Genomic DNA, 12,285 nt, shown 5'->3' on the forward strand with positions numbered 1-12,285 from the left:
CTACTTCTAACTACTGGTTCATAAATTAATACGTTTGAAAATGGATTGCATCAACAGAACGGTGTTGGCAGTATAAAAATATCTACAGCACCTTGTATTCCCAGGTGATCTCCTATCCAAATACTAACCAGGCCCAACACTGCTTAGCTTCCAAGATCAGATGAGGTTGGGCGTATCCAGTCTGGTGTGGCTGTAGATGAGCTTTGTGGTTTCTGTTAGAACTTTTCTACTTCTAACTACTGGTTCATAAATGAATACGTTTTAAAATGGAATGCATCAACAGAACGGTGTTGGCAGTATAAAAATATCTACAGCACCTTGTATTCCCAGGTGGTCTCCCATCCAAGTACTAACTAGGCCCAACACTGCTTAGCTTCCGAGATCAGATGAGATTGGGCGTTTCCAGTGTGGTGTGGCTGTAGATAAACTTTGTGGTTTCTGTTAGAACTTTTCTACTTCTAACTACTGGTTCATAAATGAATACGTTTTAAAAAGGAATGCATCAACAGAACAGTGTTGGCAGTATAAAAATATCTACAGCACATTGTATTCCTAGGTGGTCTCCCCTCCAAGTACTAACCAGGCCCAACACGGCTTAGCTTCCAAGATCAGATGAGTTTGGGTGTATTCAGTCTGGTGTGGCTGTAGATGAGCTGTGTGGTTTTAGTTAGAACTTTTCTTCGTCTAACTACTGGTTCATAAATGAATACGTTTTAAAAAGGAATGCATCAACAGAACGGTGTTGGCAGTATAAAAATATCTACAGCACCTTGTATACCCAGGTGGTCTCCCATCCAAGAGGAAAGAAGAAAGGCTGCGCTATTTTGATGAACTGACAATGTAATCCTTTTGTATATAATTAATACAATTTATTAAAAGATATATAGAGATATATAATATCACTGTGCTTTTGTGATAATTAGATCGTAAAATGCATGCAACATAAAACAAAATAGATAAAACCATACAATATGGATAATAATATTTGAAAAAGGGGTTACCCAATGATCAGAGCTGTGAGTATATTTTAGTGGAAGAGTCCGTTCCAAATAGTTCCCCCAAATGGTTCTGTATCCGGTATAAATATTCAATGGGAGGTAAGCAGTGTCCCGTGGAGTGGCAGTGTCCGCTAGAGGAATTAGTGCTCCAAGATCTTGAATGGCGAGCTCCTCATGCAATGCGGAGGGTTGAATCAATCGGTCCAATCTGCTATTTGTGTCCTCCAACTTTATGTCGCAATCCGGAATTAAGATGGGGGATGGTTCGGCCTTCCAATCAATAGTCGTCAGCTCAGGGTCCCTTGTTAACCTAACGCGTTTCGTTGCGTTCAGCTAGCAGCTTTTTCAAAGGTGTCAGTTGTTTGGGTATGTGGGGTTTATATACCCCTTCCAATATGGTGGCTAATTATCACCTGGTCACAGTGTTGCATGATAATTAAAGAAGGAATCAAACAAAATATCTTAATATAGATAGAAGACAAACCTACTTCTTATTGAATGTAAACTATAAAGTGATATTCGTATTTTTATTAATATTCCCCTTTCTGAGTAAAATCAATTTTGTTTGTTCTGTAGTTAAGGGGAGGGGACAGCAAGTGTGTGTATAGTAACTAACCAATCGTTTATTTTGTTTACATGTGTTGTTGCTATGGAGACTGGATTGTGAGGATGTTATTGGAGGGGAGCACATTATCCGCCCCCTGGGACTGTCGATCACGTGATCTCTGCGTAGTTGAAGTGAACATAATAAGGAGGGAGAAGGAGGAGACCTTGTTTGTCCGATCATGTGACTATCCTGTGTCACGTGATCGGAACTCTGAATAGTGCTTAAGAGGGCAGGGAGTGCATTGCGGGAGCATCGTCACGGACGCATGGTCACGTGATCGGACCATGTGACCGCTGACGATACTCGTCACGGACGCATGGTCATGTGATCTAGCCATGTGACCACTGACGATACTCACGGTCAGAGGTGTTTCTATAGCTAGTTGGACGGAAGCACTAGAAATGAGACTTCCGCCAACCAATGATTCACGTGCAATGTATTCTCAGCATTTCCGCCAACCACTATGTACATTAATTACAAAGTGGCGCCCTTGTCCTCTGTATTTCTCTAAGTAAAGTATCTAGTTTTCACTTGGATTATTCATATATTTTGTGCATTATTCATAGTACATTGTTTTTGTAGAATTAGATATAAACAATCAGAGAGAAGTGTAGATATTTGAAGTTGGGAGGGACTAATAATTTAAAAGAAATGATGAGTAAATATAATTAAAAGCAAAAAGGAGATTTGAAAATTGCTGTGATAGCATCAAATATTAAATGTAGATCATAACTATATATAGAGATACCAAAGATCATTGATAATGATAAATTAAAAAGGGACATATATAATCAATAAGTATAAGTAAATATATATATAGATAGGGAGTGCGCTCCATAAGAAGGAATCCTAAAGCAGTAAGTTATAACGCTTTATATTTCTAATATATCTATAATAATTCAAAAGAAATCCCATTATCTCGGCCATTTTATTCATTATTGCACTTTATATTCAGTTTTAGCATGTCTATAATGATTCATGAGACTCCATTATCTCAGTCATTTTATTAGTTATCAACTGGCTCACAATATATAATCTAGAGGAAGAGGCATTGTATTATTGATATATAGTCTAGTATAATTTATATTTTATTTATATTTTTATATTTTTATTTTTTATTTTTTATTATTTTTTATTTATTTTTTATTTTTTATTTTTTATTTTTTATTTTTATTATTATTATTTATATTATTAATATTGTTATTGTTATTATTTTCTACTATCTCGTATGTAGATCAAATTAAATTATCATGTAATGAATTTGGCCCTTAATATAGTAAGACATAAATATGTATGTATTATGTTAGATTATAGTATTAAGTTCTATGGCTTCATTTAGACCACTCGGATAAATTGTTCCCATCCGGAACATCCAATAGGCTTCTTGTTGGCACAATCTTTTATACCTATCCCCTCCTCTATTAGTCAAGGGGATGTGTTCCACACCAATTAGTTTAAGATTCTTGGGATTTCCATTGTGGACCATATGGAAATGTTGGGAGACACTATGAGACTCCAACTTCTTGATGATGTTTCTACGGTGTTCAAGAAACCTAACTTTCAGTCTCCTAGTTGTTCGTCCCACATATTTGAGACCATACTCGCATGTTAAAATGTATATAACATACGTGGAATTGCAATTAATGAGATGTTTAATTTCATATGATTCATCATTATTTTCTGTTTTAATGAATTTAGTTTTATCTACATAATTGCACGTGATGCATCTATTGGCTCCACATTTGAAAAACCCTTTGGTTTCCATTTTGAGCCAAGAGTTAGTTTGGTTTTGTTCTTTTGGTTCTGGTTTCAAAAAACTTGGTGCAAGTGTGTTTTTGAGGGATTTATTTTTTCTGAAAATAAAAGTGGGAACAGGGGGTAATATTGGTGCTAGCAAATAATCCTGTTTGAGTATATTGTAGTTCTTCCTTATAATTTGTTTAATTTGGGGACAGTGGTTGTTATACGTAGAAATAAAGGCTATCTGTTTATTGTTGGAAATATCTGACTCTTCTTCGTTTTCTTTTATCTTTTTGGATAGTAGTGTTTTTCTTTCCATCTTTTTGGTATCTTCGAATGCCTTCTTCAGAAGGGCTTCTGGATAGCCCCTCTGTTTGAAGGACTCAAGCATCTGTTGTGCTTGTAACTCAAAGGACTCTAGATCGGAACAATTCCGTCTTAGGCGTATGAGTTGTCCCCGGGGGATGCTTTTCTTCCAGGGGGGGTAGTGTGCGCTGGAATAATGTAAATATGCACTAGTATCAACTTCTTTAGTATAATTCATAGTATATATTTTATTATTTTTAACCTGTAAGGTTATATCTAAGAAGTTGATACAGTGAGGGTGATGTTGGTGAGTGAAGGTTAAATCATATGTGTTAGAATTAAGACTATCAACGAATTTCTGTGCAGAAAGTGAATCCCCATCCCAAACAATAAATAAATCATCAATGTATCTGCCATAGAGGACCAGGCTCGCGCCCCAGTCCCCCCCCAAATAAGATGGTCCTCCAACTCCCCCATATACAGGTTGGCATAACTGGGCGCGAACCTGGTCCCCATGGCAGTCCCATTGATTTGTAAATAGTAATCATCAAGAAATAAAAAATAATTGTGTCGTAAAATATAAGTGATGGAATTTATAAGAAATTTTTCCCATCCAAGTACTAACCAGGCACAACACTGCTTAGCTTCCAAGATCAGAAGAGATTGGGCGTATCCAGTGTGGTGTGGCTGTAGATGAGCATTGTGGTTTCTCTTAGAACTTTTCTACTTCTAACTACTGGTTCATAAATGAATACGTTTGAAAATGGAATGCATCAACAGAACGGTGTTGGCAGTATAAAAATATCTACAGCACCTTGTATTCCCAGGTGGTCTCCCATCCAAGTACTAACCAGACCCAACACTGCTTAGCTTTCAAGTTCAGATGAGATTGGGCGTATCCAGTGTGGTGTGGCTGTAGATGAGCGTTGTGGTTTCTGTTAGAACATTTTTACTTCTAACTACTGGTTCATAAATGAATACGTTTGAAAATGGAATGCATCAACAGAACGGTGTTGGCAGTATAAAAATATCTACAGCACCTTCTATTCCCAGGTGGTCTCCCATCCAAGTACTAACCAGGCCCAACACTGCTTAGCTTCCAAGATCAGATGAGATTAGGCATATCCAGTCTGGTGTGACTGTAGATGAGCTTTGTGGTTTCTGTTAGAACTTTTCTACTTCTAACTACTGGTTCATAAATGAATAGGTTTGAAAATGGAATGCATCAACAGAACGGTGTTGGCAGTATAAAAATATCTACAGCACCTTGTATTCCCAGGTGGTCTCCCATCCAGGTACTAAAAAGGCACAACACTGCTTAGCTTCCAAGATCAGATGAGATTGGGCGTATCCAGTGTGGTGTGCCTGTAGTTGACCTTTGTGGTTTCTGTTAGAACTTTTCTACTTCTAACTACTGGTTCATAAATGAAAACGTTTGAAAATGGAATGCATCAACAGAACGGTGTTGGCAGTATAAAAATATCTACAGCACCTTGTATTCCCAGGTGGTCTCCCATCCAAGTACGAACCAGGCCCAACACTGCTTAGCTTCCAAGATCAGATGAGATTGGGCGTATCCAGTGTGGTGTGGCTGTAGACGAGCTTTGAGGTTTCTGTTAGAACTTTTCTACTTCTAACTACTGGTTCATAAATGAATACGTTTGAAAATGGAATGCATCAACAGAACGGTGTTGGCAGTATAAAAATATCTACAGCACCTTGTATTCCCAGGTGGTCTCCCATCTAAGTACTAACCAGGCCCAACACTGCTTAGCTTCCAAGATCAGATGAGATTGGGCATATCCAGTGCGGTTTGGATGTAGATGAGCTTTGTGGTTTCTGTTAGAACTTTTCTACTTCTAACTACTGGTTCATAAATTAATACGTTTGAAAATGGAATGCATCAACAGAACGGTGTTGGCAGTAAAAAAATATCTACAGCACCTTGTATTCCCAGGTGGTCTCCCATCCAAGTACTAACCAGGCCCAACATTGCTTAACTTCCAAGATCAGATGAGATTGGGCGTATCCAGTGTAGTGTGGCTGTAGATGAGCTTTGTGGTTTCTGTTAGAACTTTTCTACTTCTAACTACTGGTTCATAAATGAATACGTTTGAAAATGGAATGCATCAACAGAACGGTGTTGGCAGTATAAAAATATCTACAGCACCTTGTATTCCCAGGTGGTCTCCCATCCAAGTACTTACCAGGCCAAACACTGCTTAGCTTCCAAGATCAGATGAGATTGGGCGCATCCAGTGTGGTGTGGCTGTAGATGAGCTTTGTGGTTTCTGTTAGAACTTTTTTACTTCTAACTACTGGTTCATAAATGAATACGTTTGAAAATGGAATGCATCAACAGAACGGTGTTGGCAGTATAAAAATATCTACAGCACCTTGTATTCCCAGGTGGTCTCCCATCCAAGTACTAACCAGGCCCAACACTGCTTAGCTTTCAAGTTCAGATGAGATTGGGCGTATCCAGTGTGGTGTGGCTGTAGATGAGCGTTGTGGTTTCTGTTAGAACTTTTCTACTTCTAACTACTGGTTCATAAATGAATACGTTTGAAAATGGAATGCATCAACAGAACGGTGTTGGCAGTATAAAAATATCTACAGCACCTTCTATTCCCAGGTGGTCTCCCATCCAAGTACTAACCAGGCCCAACACTGCTTAGCTTCCAAGATCAGATGAGATTAGCCATATCCAGTCTGGTGTGACTGTAGATGAGCTTTGTGGTTTCTGTTAGAACTTTTCTACTACTAACTACTGGTTCATAAATGAATATGTTTGAAAATGGAATGCATCAACAGAACGGTGTTGGCAGTATAAAAAAATCTACAGCACCTTGTATTCCCAGGTGGTCTCCCATCCAAGTACTAACCAGGCCCAACACTGCTTAGCTTCCAAGATCAGATGAGATTGGGCGTATTCAGTGTAGTGTGGCTGTAGATGAGCTTTGTGGTTTCTGTTAGAACGTTTCTACTTCTAACTACTGGTTCATAAATGAATACGTTTGAAAATGGAATGCATCAACAGAACGGTGTTGGCAGTATAAAATATCTACAGCACCTTGTATTCTCAGGTGGTCTCCCATCCAAGTACTAACCAGGCCCAACACTGCTTAGCTTCCAAGATCAGATGAGATTGGGCGTATCCAGTGTGGTGTGGCTGTAGATGAGCTTTGTGGTTTCTGTTAGAACTTTTCTACTTCTAACTACTGGTTCATAAATTAATACGTTTGAAAATGGAATGCATCAACAGAACGGTGTTGGCAGTATAAAAATATCTACAGCACCTTCTATTCCCAGGTGGTCTCCCATCCAAGTACTAACCAGGCCCAACACTGCTTAGCTTCCAAGATCAGATGAGATTAGGCATATCCAGTCTGGTGTGACTGTAGATGAGCTATGTGGTTTCTGTTAGAACTTTTCTACTTCTAACTACTGGTTCATAAATGAATACGTTTGAAAATGGAATGCATCAACAGAACGGTGTTGGCAGTATAAAAATATCTACAGCACCTTGTATTCCTAGGTGGTCTCCCATCCAAGTACTAACCAGGACCAACACTGCTGAGCTTTTAAGATCAGATGAGATTGGGTGTATCCAGTGTGGTGTGGCTGTAGATGACCTTTGTGGTTTCTGTTAGAACTTTTCTACTACTAACTACTGGTTCATAAATGAATACGTTTGAAAATGGAATGCATCAACAGAATGGTGTTGGCAGTATAAAAATATCTACAGCACCTTGTATTCCCAGGTGGTCTCCCATCCAAGTACTAACCAGGCCCAACACTGCTTAGCTTCCAAGATCAGATGAGATTGGGCGTATTCAGTGTAGTGTGGCTGTAGATGAGCTTTGTGGTTTCTGTTAGAACTTTTCTACTTCTAACTACTGGTTCATAAATGAATACGTTTGAAAATGGAATGCATCAACAGAACGGTGTTGGCAGTATAAAAATATCTACAGCACCTTGTATTCTCAGGTGGTCTCCCATCCAAGTACTAACCAGGCCCAACACTGCTTAGCTTCCAAGATCAGATGATATTGGGCGTATCCAGTGTGGTGTGGCTGTAGATGAGCTTTGTGGTTTCTGTTAGAACTTTTCTACTTCTAACTACTGGTTCATAAATGAGTACGTTTGAAAATGGAATGCATCAATAGAACGGTGTTGGCAGTATAAAAATATCTACAGCACCTTGTATTCCCAGGTGGTCTCCCATCCAAGTACTAACCAGGCCCAACACTGCTTAGCTTCCAAGATCAGATGAGATTGGGCATATTCAGTGTGGTGTGGCTGTAGATGAGCTTTGTGGTTTCTGTTAGAACTTTTCTACTTCTAACTACTGGTTCATAAATGAATACGTTTGAAAATGGAATGCATCAACAGAACGGTGTTGGCAGTATAAAAATATCTACAGCACCTTGTATTCTCAGGTGGTCTCCCATCCAAGTACTAACCAGGCCCAACACTGCTTAGCTTCCAAGATCAGATGAGATTGGGCGTATCCAGTGTGGTGTGGCTGTAGATGAGCTTTGTGGTTTCTGTTAGAACTTTTCTACTTCTAACTACTGGTTCATAAATGAGTACGTTTGAAAATGGAATGCATCAATAGAACGGTGTTGGCAGTATAAAAATATCTACAGCACCTTGTATTCCCAGGTGGTCTCCCATCCAAGTACTAACCAGGCCCAACACTGCTTAGCTTCCAAGATCAGATGAGATTGGGCGTATCCAGTGTAGTGTGGCTGTAGATGAGCTTTGTGGTTTCTGTTAGAACTTTTCTACTTCTAACTACTGGTTCATAAATGAATACGTTTGAAAATGGAATGCATCAACAGAACGGTGTTGGCAGTATAAAAATATCTACAGCACCTTGTATTCCCAGGTGGTCTCCCATCCAAGTACTTACCAGGCCCAACACTGCTTAGCTTCCAAGATCAGATGAGATTGGGCGCATCCAGTGTGGTGTGGCTGTAGATGAGCTTTGTGGTTTCTGTTAGAACTTTTTTACTTCTAACTATTGGTTCATAAATGAATACGTTTGAAAATGGAATGCATCAACAGAACGGTGTTGGCAGTATAAAAATATCTACAGCACCTTGTATTCCCAGGTGGTCTCCCATCCAAGTACTAACCAGGCCCAACACTGCTTAGCTTTCAAGTTCAGATGAGATTGGGCGTATCCAGTGTGGTGTGGCTGTAGATGAGCGTTGTGGTTTCTGTTAGAACTTTTTTACTTCTAACTACTGGTTCATAAATGAATACGTTTGAAAATGGAATGCATCAACAGAACGGTGTTGGCAGTATAAAAATATCTACAGCACCTTCTATTCCCAGGTGGTCTCCCATCCAAGTACTAACCAGGCCCAACACTGCTTAGCTTCCAAGATCAGATGAGATGAGGCATATCCAGTCTGGTGTGACTGTAGATGAGCTTTGTGGTTTCTGTTAGAACTTTTCTACTTCTAACTACTGGTTCATAAATGAATACGTTTGAAAATGGAATGCATCAACAGAACGGTGTTGGCAGTATAAAAATATCTACAGCACCTTGTATTCCCAGGTGGTCTCCCATCCAAGTACTAACCAGGCCCAACACTGCTTAGCTTCCAAGATCAGATGAGATTCGGCGCATCCAGTGTGGTGTGGCTGTAGATGAGCTTTGTGGTTTCTGTTAGAACTTTTTTACTTCTAACTACTGGTTCATAAATGAATACGTTTGAAAATGGAATGCATCAACAGAACGGTGTTGGCAGTATAAAAATATCTACAGCACCTTGTATTCCCAGGTGGTCTCCCATCCAAGTACTAACCAGGAACAACACTGCTTAGCTTTCAAGATCAGATGAGATTTGGCGCATCCAGTGTGGTGTGACTGTAGATGAGCTTCGTGGTTTCTGTTAGAACTTTTCTACTTCTAACTACTGGTTCATAAATGAATAGGTTTGAAAATGGAATGCATCAACAGAAAGGTGTTGGCAGTATAAAAATATCTACAGCACCTTGTATTCCCAGGTGGTCTCCCATCCAGGTACAACACTGCTTAGCTTCCAAGATCAGATGAGATTGGGCGTATCCAGTGTGGTGTGGCTGTAGTTGACCTTTGTGGTTTCTATTAGAACTTTTCTACTTCTAACTACTGGTTCATAAATGAAAACGTTTGAAAATGGAATGCATCAACAGAACGGTGTTGGCAGTATAAAAATATCTACAGCACTTTGTATTCCCAGGTGGTCTCCCATCCAAGTACGAACCAGGCCCAACACTGCTTAGCTTCCAAGATCAGATGAGATTGGGCGTATCCAGTGTGGTGTGGCTGTAGACGAGCTTTGAGGTTTCTGTTAGAACTTTTCTACTTCTAACTACTGGTTCATAAATGAATACGTTTGAAAATGGAATGCATCAACAGAACGGTGTTGGCAGTATAAAAATATCTACAGCACCTTGTATTCCCAGGTGGTCTCCCATCCAAGTACTAACCAGGCCCAACACTGCTTAGCTTCCAAGATTAGATGAGATTGGGCGTATCCAGTGTGGTTTGGATGCAGATGAGCTTTGTGGTTTCTGTTAGAACTTTTCTACTTCTAACTACTGGTTCATAAATGAATACGTTTGAAAATGGAATGCATCAACAGAACGGTGTTGGCAGTATAAAAATATCTACAGCACCTTGTATTCCCAGGTGGTCTCCCATCCAAGTACTAACCAGACCCAACACTGCTTAGCTTCCAAGATCAGATGAGATTGGGCGTATCCAGTGTGGTGTGGCTGTAGATAAGCTTTGTGATTTCTGTTAGAACTTTTCTACTTCTAACTACTGGTTCATAAATGAATACGTTTGAAAATGGAATGCATCAACAGAACGGTGTTGGCAGTATAAAAATATCTACAGCACCTTGTATTCTCAGGTGGTCTCCCATCCAAGTACTAACCAGGCCCAACACTGCTTAGCTTCCAAGATCAGATGAGATTGGGCGTATCCAGTGTGGTGTGGCTGTAGATGAGCTTTGTGGTTTCTGTTAGAACTTTTCTACTTCTAACTACTGGTTCATAAATGAGTAAGTTTGAAAATGGAATGCATCAATAGAACGGTGTTGGCAGTATAAAAATATCTACAGCACCTTGTATTCCCAGGTGGTCTCCCATCCAAGTACTAACCAGGCCCAACACTGCTTAGCTTCCAAGATCAGAGGAGATTGGGCGTATCCAGTGTGGTGTGGCTGTAGATGAGCATTGTGGTTTCTCTTAGAACTTTTTTACTTCTAACTACTGGTTCATAAATGAATACGTTTGAAAATGGAATGCATCAACAGAACGGTGTTGGCAGTATAAAAATATCTACAGCACCTTGTATTCCCAGGTGGTCTCCCATCCAAGTACTAACCAGGCCCAACACTGCTTAGCTTTCAAGTTCAGATGAGATTGGGCGTATCCAGTCTGGTGTGGCTGTAGATGAGCGTTGTGGTTTCTGTTAGAACTTTTTTACTTCTAACTACTGGTTCATAAATGAATACGTTTGAAAATGGAATGCATCAACAGAACGGTGTTGTCAGTATAAAAATATCTACAGCACCTTCTATTCCCAGGTGGTCTCCCATGCAAGTACTAACCAGGCCCAACACTGCTTAGCTTTCAAGATCAGATGAGATTAGGCATATCCAGTCTGGTGTGACTGTAGATGAGCTTTGTGGTTTCTGTTAGAACTTTTCTACTTCTAACTACTGGTTCATAAATGAATACGTTTGAAAATGGAATGCATCAACAGAACGGTGTTGGCAGTATAAAAATATCTACAGCACCTTGTATTCCTAGGTGGTCTCCCATCCAAGTACTAACCAGGCCCAACACTGCTGAGCTTTTAAGATCAGATGAGATTGGGTGTATCCAGTGTGGTGTGGCTGTAGATGACCTTTGTGGTTTCTGTTAGAACTTTTCTACTACTAACTACTGGTTCATAAATGAATACGTTTGAAAATGGAATGCATCAACAGAACGGTGTTGGCAGTATAAAAATATCTACAGCACCTTGTATTCCCAGGTGGTCTCCCATCCAAGTACTAACCAGGCCCAACACTGCTTAGCTTCCAAGATCAGATGAGATTGGGCGTATCCAGTGTAGTGTGGCTGTAGATGAGCTTTGTGGTTTCTGTTAGAACTTTTCTACTTCTAACTACTGGTTCATAAATGAATACGTTTGAAAATGGAATGCATCAACAGAACGGTGTTGGCAGTATAAAAATATCTATAGCACCTTGTATTCTCAGGTGGTCTCCCATCCAAGTACTAACCAGGCCCAACACTGCTTAGCTTCCAAGATCAGATGAGATTGGGCGTATCCAGTGTGGTGTGGCTGTAGATGAGCTTTGTGGTTTCTGTTAGAACTTTTCTACTTCTAACTACTGGTTCATAAATGAGTACGTTTGAAAATGGAATGCATCAATAGAACGGTGTTGGCAGTATAAAAATATCTACAGCACCTTGTATTCCCAGGTGGTCTCCCATCCAAGTACTAACCAGGCCCAACACTTCTTAGCTTCCAAGATCAGATGAGATTGGGCGTATTCAGTGTGGTGTGGCTGTAGATGAGCTTTGTGGTTTCTGTTAGAACTTTTCTACTTCTAACTA

General features: G+C 39.8%; 24 non-coding genes and 13 pseudogenes across 24 annotated transcripts; all 37 read right to left on the minus strand.

Moving 5' to 3' along the window:
* Positions 1–79: 79 nt before the first annotated feature.
* Positions 80–198, minus strand: LOC134895401 (5S ribosomal RNA; annotated as a pseudogene).
* Positions 199–305: 107 nt separating this feature from the next.
* LOC135060217 (5S ribosomal RNA) lies at positions 306–424 on the minus strand. Its single transcript, XR_010246610.1, has one exon. It is a non-coding gene; the product is annotated as a 5S ribosomal RNA (ribosomal RNA).
* A 107-nt stretch (positions 425–531) lies between these two features.
* On the minus strand, positions 532–650 carry LOC134896126 (5S ribosomal RNA; annotated as a pseudogene).
* Positions 651–4,453: 3,803 nt separating this feature from the next.
* Positions 4,454–4,572, minus strand: LOC135066385 (5S ribosomal RNA). Its single transcript, XR_010252632.1, has one exon. It is a non-coding gene; the product is annotated as a 5S ribosomal RNA (ribosomal RNA).
* A 107-nt stretch (positions 4,573–4,679) lies between these two features.
* On the minus strand, positions 4,680–4,798 carry LOC134892703 (5S ribosomal RNA; annotated as a pseudogene).
* A 107-nt stretch (positions 4,799–4,905) lies between these two features.
* Positions 4,906–5,024, minus strand: LOC134891106 (5S ribosomal RNA; annotated as a pseudogene).
* Positions 5,025–5,131: 107 nt separating this feature from the next.
* Positions 5,132–5,250, minus strand: LOC135065687 (5S ribosomal RNA). Its single transcript, XR_010251961.1, has one exon. It is a non-coding gene; the product is annotated as a 5S ribosomal RNA (ribosomal RNA).
* A 107-nt stretch (positions 5,251–5,357) lies between these two features.
* LOC134885191 (5S ribosomal RNA) lies at positions 5,358–5,476 on the minus strand. The gene has a single exon (XR_010169312.1). It is a non-coding gene; the product is annotated as a 5S ribosomal RNA (ribosomal RNA).
* A 107-nt stretch (positions 5,477–5,583) lies between these two features.
* On the minus strand, positions 5,584–5,702 carry LOC135065947 (5S ribosomal RNA). The gene has a single exon (XR_010252212.1). It is a non-coding gene; the product is annotated as a 5S ribosomal RNA (ribosomal RNA).
* Positions 5,703–5,809: 107 nt separating this feature from the next.
* Positions 5,810–5,928, minus strand: LOC135068226 (5S ribosomal RNA). The gene has a single exon (XR_010254431.1). It is a non-coding gene; the product is annotated as a 5S ribosomal RNA (ribosomal RNA).
* A 107-nt stretch (positions 5,929–6,035) lies between these two features.
* Positions 6,036–6,154, minus strand: LOC135058565 (5S ribosomal RNA). The gene has a single exon (XR_010244992.1). It is a non-coding gene; the product is annotated as a 5S ribosomal RNA (ribosomal RNA).
* Positions 6,155–6,261: 107 nt separating this feature from the next.
* Positions 6,262–6,380, minus strand: LOC134895221 (5S ribosomal RNA; annotated as a pseudogene).
* Positions 6,381–6,487: 107 nt separating this feature from the next.
* LOC135058602 (5S ribosomal RNA) lies at positions 6,488–6,606 on the minus strand. The gene has a single exon (XR_010245029.1). It is a non-coding gene; the product is annotated as a 5S ribosomal RNA (ribosomal RNA).
* Positions 6,607–6,712: 106 nt separating this feature from the next.
* Positions 6,713–6,831, minus strand: LOC134901317 (5S ribosomal RNA). Its single transcript, XR_010174806.1, has one exon. It is a non-coding gene; the product is annotated as a 5S ribosomal RNA (ribosomal RNA).
* A 107-nt stretch (positions 6,832–6,938) lies between these two features.
* Positions 6,939–7,057, minus strand: LOC134892704 (5S ribosomal RNA; annotated as a pseudogene).
* A 107-nt stretch (positions 7,058–7,164) lies between these two features.
* Positions 7,165–7,283, minus strand: LOC134894418 (5S ribosomal RNA; annotated as a pseudogene).
* A 107-nt stretch (positions 7,284–7,390) lies between these two features.
* Positions 7,391–7,509, minus strand: LOC135060674 (5S ribosomal RNA). Its single transcript, XR_010247068.1, has one exon. It is a non-coding gene; the product is annotated as a 5S ribosomal RNA (ribosomal RNA).
* A 107-nt stretch (positions 7,510–7,616) lies between these two features.
* Positions 7,617–7,735, minus strand: LOC135070639 (5S ribosomal RNA). Its single transcript, XR_010256795.1, has one exon. It is a non-coding gene; the product is annotated as a 5S ribosomal RNA (ribosomal RNA).
* A 107-nt stretch (positions 7,736–7,842) lies between these two features.
* LOC135058948 (5S ribosomal RNA) lies at positions 7,843–7,961 on the minus strand. Its single transcript, XR_010245368.1, has one exon. It is a non-coding gene; the product is annotated as a 5S ribosomal RNA (ribosomal RNA).
* Positions 7,962–8,068: 107 nt separating this feature from the next.
* On the minus strand, positions 8,069–8,187 carry LOC134901318 (5S ribosomal RNA). Its single transcript, XR_010174807.1, has one exon. It is a non-coding gene; the product is annotated as a 5S ribosomal RNA (ribosomal RNA).
* Positions 8,188–8,294: 107 nt separating this feature from the next.
* Positions 8,295–8,413, minus strand: LOC135060753 (5S ribosomal RNA). Its single transcript, XR_010247143.1, has one exon. It is a non-coding gene; the product is annotated as a 5S ribosomal RNA (ribosomal RNA).
* Positions 8,414–8,520: 107 nt separating this feature from the next.
* LOC134901029 (5S ribosomal RNA) lies at positions 8,521–8,639 on the minus strand. The gene has a single exon (XR_010174526.1). It is a non-coding gene; the product is annotated as a 5S ribosomal RNA (ribosomal RNA).
* A 107-nt stretch (positions 8,640–8,746) lies between these two features.
* Positions 8,747–8,865, minus strand: LOC135058566 (5S ribosomal RNA). The gene has a single exon (XR_010244993.1). It is a non-coding gene; the product is annotated as a 5S ribosomal RNA (ribosomal RNA).
* A 107-nt stretch (positions 8,866–8,972) lies between these two features.
* Positions 8,973–9,091, minus strand: LOC134895457 (5S ribosomal RNA; annotated as a pseudogene).
* Positions 9,092–9,198: 107 nt separating this feature from the next.
* LOC135064178 (5S ribosomal RNA) lies at positions 9,199–9,317 on the minus strand. Its single transcript, XR_010250490.1, has one exon. It is a non-coding gene; the product is annotated as a 5S ribosomal RNA (ribosomal RNA).
* A 107-nt stretch (positions 9,318–9,424) lies between these two features.
* On the minus strand, positions 9,425–9,543 carry LOC134894453 (5S ribosomal RNA; annotated as a pseudogene).
* Positions 9,544–9,865: 322 nt separating this feature from the next.
* Positions 9,866–9,984, minus strand: LOC134887111 (5S ribosomal RNA; annotated as a pseudogene).
* Positions 9,985–10,091: 107 nt separating this feature from the next.
* Positions 10,092–10,210, minus strand: LOC134890155 (5S ribosomal RNA; annotated as a pseudogene).
* Positions 10,211–10,317: 107 nt separating this feature from the next.
* Positions 10,318–10,436, minus strand: LOC135062206 (5S ribosomal RNA). Its single transcript, XR_010248560.1, has one exon. It is a non-coding gene; the product is annotated as a 5S ribosomal RNA (ribosomal RNA).
* Positions 10,437–10,543: 107 nt separating this feature from the next.
* LOC134901319 (5S ribosomal RNA) lies at positions 10,544–10,662 on the minus strand. The gene has a single exon (XR_010174808.1). It is a non-coding gene; the product is annotated as a 5S ribosomal RNA (ribosomal RNA).
* A 107-nt stretch (positions 10,663–10,769) lies between these two features.
* On the minus strand, positions 10,770–10,888 carry LOC135062705 (5S ribosomal RNA). The gene has a single exon (XR_010249052.1). It is a non-coding gene; the product is annotated as a 5S ribosomal RNA (ribosomal RNA).
* A 107-nt stretch (positions 10,889–10,995) lies between these two features.
* On the minus strand, positions 10,996–11,114 carry LOC135069689 (5S ribosomal RNA). The gene has a single exon (XR_010255867.1). It is a non-coding gene; the product is annotated as a 5S ribosomal RNA (ribosomal RNA).
* A 107-nt stretch (positions 11,115–11,221) lies between these two features.
* On the minus strand, positions 11,222–11,340 carry LOC134895698 (5S ribosomal RNA; annotated as a pseudogene).
* A 107-nt stretch (positions 11,341–11,447) lies between these two features.
* Positions 11,448–11,566, minus strand: LOC134891780 (5S ribosomal RNA; annotated as a pseudogene).
* A 107-nt stretch (positions 11,567–11,673) lies between these two features.
* LOC135060754 (5S ribosomal RNA) lies at positions 11,674–11,792 on the minus strand. The gene has a single exon (XR_010247144.1). It is a non-coding gene; the product is annotated as a 5S ribosomal RNA (ribosomal RNA).
* Positions 11,793–11,899: 107 nt separating this feature from the next.
* LOC135065612 (5S ribosomal RNA) lies at positions 11,900–12,018 on the minus strand. Its single transcript, XR_010251888.1, has one exon. It is a non-coding gene; the product is annotated as a 5S ribosomal RNA (ribosomal RNA).
* A 107-nt stretch (positions 12,019–12,125) lies between these two features.
* On the minus strand, positions 12,126–12,244 carry LOC135064253 (5S ribosomal RNA). Its single transcript, XR_010250564.1, has one exon. It is a non-coding gene; the product is annotated as a 5S ribosomal RNA (ribosomal RNA).
* Between the last annotated feature and the right edge of the window lie 41 nt (positions 12,245–12,285).

This window comes from Pseudophryne corroboree, chromosome 3 (assembly GCF_028390025.1).
Source record: "Pseudophryne corroboree isolate aPseCor3 chromosome 3, aPseCor3.hap2, whole genome shotgun sequence".
Lineage (NCBI taxonomy): Eukaryota > Metazoa > Chordata > Amphibia > Anura > Myobatrachidae > Pseudophryne > Pseudophryne corroboree.